Source organism: Penaeus monodon, chromosome 4 (genome assembly GCF_015228065.2).
Source record: "Penaeus monodon isolate SGIC_2016 chromosome 4, NSTDA_Pmon_1, whole genome shotgun sequence".
Lineage (NCBI taxonomy): Eukaryota > Metazoa > Arthropoda > Malacostraca > Decapoda > Penaeidae > Penaeus > Penaeus monodon.
The window spans coordinates 26986026-26989214 of NC_051389.1; the positions used below are offsets into that span (position 1 = coordinate 26986026).

Consider the following 3189-nt stretch of genomic DNA (forward strand, 5'->3'; position numbering starts at 1 on the left):
GGTCACATCTCCTGGATCCAAGGGGCTAATATAATAATTAATGAGTTTATGTAATCTTACCTTTCCATTCACTCCTTACATCTGTAGCTCTTCCTCCTGCTACCATCCCTTTCTAACCACTCATCTTCACAACACCTGTTTAAGCATTACAATTCTAGACTAAATTTTTATGCAATGCCAAACCACTTCCTCTAACAATGTCTAACAATATGAGAAAATGAACCCCTTAGACCTGGTTGCATCACAGCAATCACATAACCAAAAACCTTCCGCTCTGCTGGGCACTCCTTGTAGGCTGTGCACATGCAAACATGTGTGCAGTGACAAGACTCTATGCCTCATATTTGAAATGTTTTTCCTCTTTTTATGCATAAGCATTTACAGCTTTTTTGCCATTTTCCAATGTCCATATATGTCCTTTGATTTGCATTATTCAGATGGTAATAGACTGTTTTCTTTGCACAGACTCTATATCATCTCTTTAGGTAGTCTACAACCAGGTGAAGAAAAATAAAAATATTTAACATTTTGTTATTTGTGTCATTAATTTTTTTTTCTTTCTAATACTCAATTTTCTGTAATATGACCTACGCCACCACTCATGGTGCCAGGAATATGATGCTGAGCATGAAATGGTGTCCTCCATGGAGCTGGTGCTCTTCCAGTCATGGATCATGGACATTACATTCCATACTTTTATATTGATGGGAATAATACAAAATTGCCTAATTGAGTCTAATCAACCTCCTAAGAGATGTTTGCACTCTTGGTGAGTCCTTCCTGTCACCCTGGCCTTCAGCTGAAACGCCCACAATGGCAAATTCGTGTTACCCAGCTCAGAGCCAGATTTTGACAGCATGTTCAGGTCACCAGATTTTTTGATGTGATGGTCATATTATCTGAATCAAAGAGGTTAGGAAATAAGGTTAACCTGTTCCTGCCGGGTGACATGATAGGACGTCATAGCGACCCGCATGGTTGGCAGGTTCAGCTTGTACACGCGGTAACACGCAAGAGCGCGTGGAGCGGGACGTTTGGCTTAACGCAGCAGACTGCTGCGCCCACTGCCAGATATTACCAGAGTTTAATTGCTCTCAGAGATTTCTGATAACCAGGAATAATGGCTTAAGGAAAAATTCTTACATACTGCACAGAATTCCTTGCTTGATCATTCCTAATTGTACAGAATTTAAAGTCTTGAATGCTTTGGGGGAAATTTTGGCGCAATAACATTTGAAACTGTTACTGAAGTGATAATACCACAATATAGCAACACAAAATCTTACACAGAAAATATTTTTTCTTGATATGTGGTACTGTTTGAGGAATAAAAAACATTTAGAAGAAATGTTTTAATATATATGATTCATGATAAATAATGTGCATGCCTAAAATAGTAAATAAAAGTGTGTTTACAACAGATATATATGGCTCAAGGCACAGCAATTAGGGTAATGGTAATGAAGACAATCTATGAACTACTGCAACTCTTTCACTGAAAGCTATTCTAATTTTGCTTAGGCACAATGCTAAGTGCATAAAAATAGAGAGAGCTCTAATCATACATTATTAACAAATGGTGTGTGAGGACGGACATTGCTTTCAAAATTATGTAAGCCTTACATCATGTTTCACATTTATTAAAAGTAACATATTTTCTTGATAACAGTAACTGAAGCAAAATTGACTACATTTAAAAATAACAAGAGATATCACTGTATAAGTATTGAAGATATAGGATGTACTGACCTTGGGTATGATTACCTTAAATGGGAAATGACAGACCAAAAACAGCAATGAAAAGTCCAGACTGACATAAAATTTACATTTGTGTGGGTCAGTATCTCTCCAATTAAAGAATCAACTTGAATTGACCCAAAATCTGTACATCATATTTATTCATGTAATTAATCAAAATACACTGCATATGCAAGTAACTGCATATCAAAATTGAGTCAAACATTTGTAAAAATATGGTAAAGCAAAGTTTGCATATATCATAGACTGTTCCAAGGGATGGTAAGGAAAGTGCAATATTCTGAACTAAAGATATAGTGTATTCTATATAACTATTGCTTGGTAACACTTGAAAGACATGTCAGTAATGGCACACATACTTATCTAAATATACCATTAAAAAAAGAAGTTCTAAATAATATTATCAACCCTGCCATTTCCATTTTAGAAGTTCCCAAATGTACAGATATCTTTTAATTTAGTGACCTTTCCATTAAATGAGAAAAAAAGATAAATAAATTACTATAGAATGACTATAGGAAGGAATATTCTTGAGGAATGTTTTATTAGTTATGAAAAGAATACTGCAGCATTGTATAAAAAAAAATGTTGCACTCCCTTACTTAACATTATTAGAGGGTGAGAAAATTTGAAAGAAACATTGAAAATGATTCAACAAATATTCTCACAGAATCAAGGGATTACTGTACCATTTTCCCAAGCACTTATTTGTTCAACTCATTTATACTGGACAGACAGCATATATTCTACAAACCCCAACCAGTTACAAATGGGGAAAAACTTTACATAACATGGATTCATAATGCCCTAAGGTGATTTCAAAATGACAGCATTTCTAATAATTCTGATACAATATATATTTCAGAAATGTTCTTCAAAAAGAGAAAAACAAAATAAAACAGAAACATGACTAGATATCCCTGACATATTTACAAATTATCCAGTTTCAGTCAGAATGTTACTTACTAACTGGCACACTACAGATATTCAGTCTCTCAGTATGATACTTATCAACTTACAATCTCAGTCATATCATGTAACAGAAAGAAGAGTTGTATTGAAAATTAATATAAAAACTAGACAAAAAATGAATCTAACAGGTTTACACTAATCAAATTCACATTACTAATTCAAAAGAGAAGATGGAAGAAAAAAAAGTTTAATAACCCACTTGAGAAAGAGTATATCTACTAATGCAGTTCCATATGGATGACAAATCCTGTAGGACTATGGACTCACCCCAAAATATGATTGCAGAGGGGTTGATGTTCTACATTTTGCCTTTGTAAGACATGTTAAGCAGATCAATTATATAAAAATACTAAAAGAAATGGAGGCCTGCATCTAGTACAGTATAGTCTGTTTTGGCAAAGCTATTAAATATGAAATGACATTAAAGAAAATCTATTCATTTCACAGCCCTAGAAACTA

At 34.0% G+C, this 3189-nt stretch overlaps 1 protein-coding gene across 3 annotated transcripts in view; it reads right to left on the reverse strand.

Moving 5' to 3' along the window:
* Nucleotides 1–1342: 1342 nt before the first annotated feature.
* LOC119571287 (tctex1 domain-containing protein 2-like) overlaps nucleotides 1343–3189 on the reverse strand; it is a 5447-nt gene continuing 3600 nt past the window's right edge. For all 3 annotated transcript variants that reach the window (XM_037918682.1, XM_037918677.1, XM_037918670.1), the window contains one exon: nucleotides 1343–3189. This exon is cut by the window's right edge and continues 156 nt beyond it. The gene's annotated coding sequence lies outside the window, so the exon portion shown is untranslated.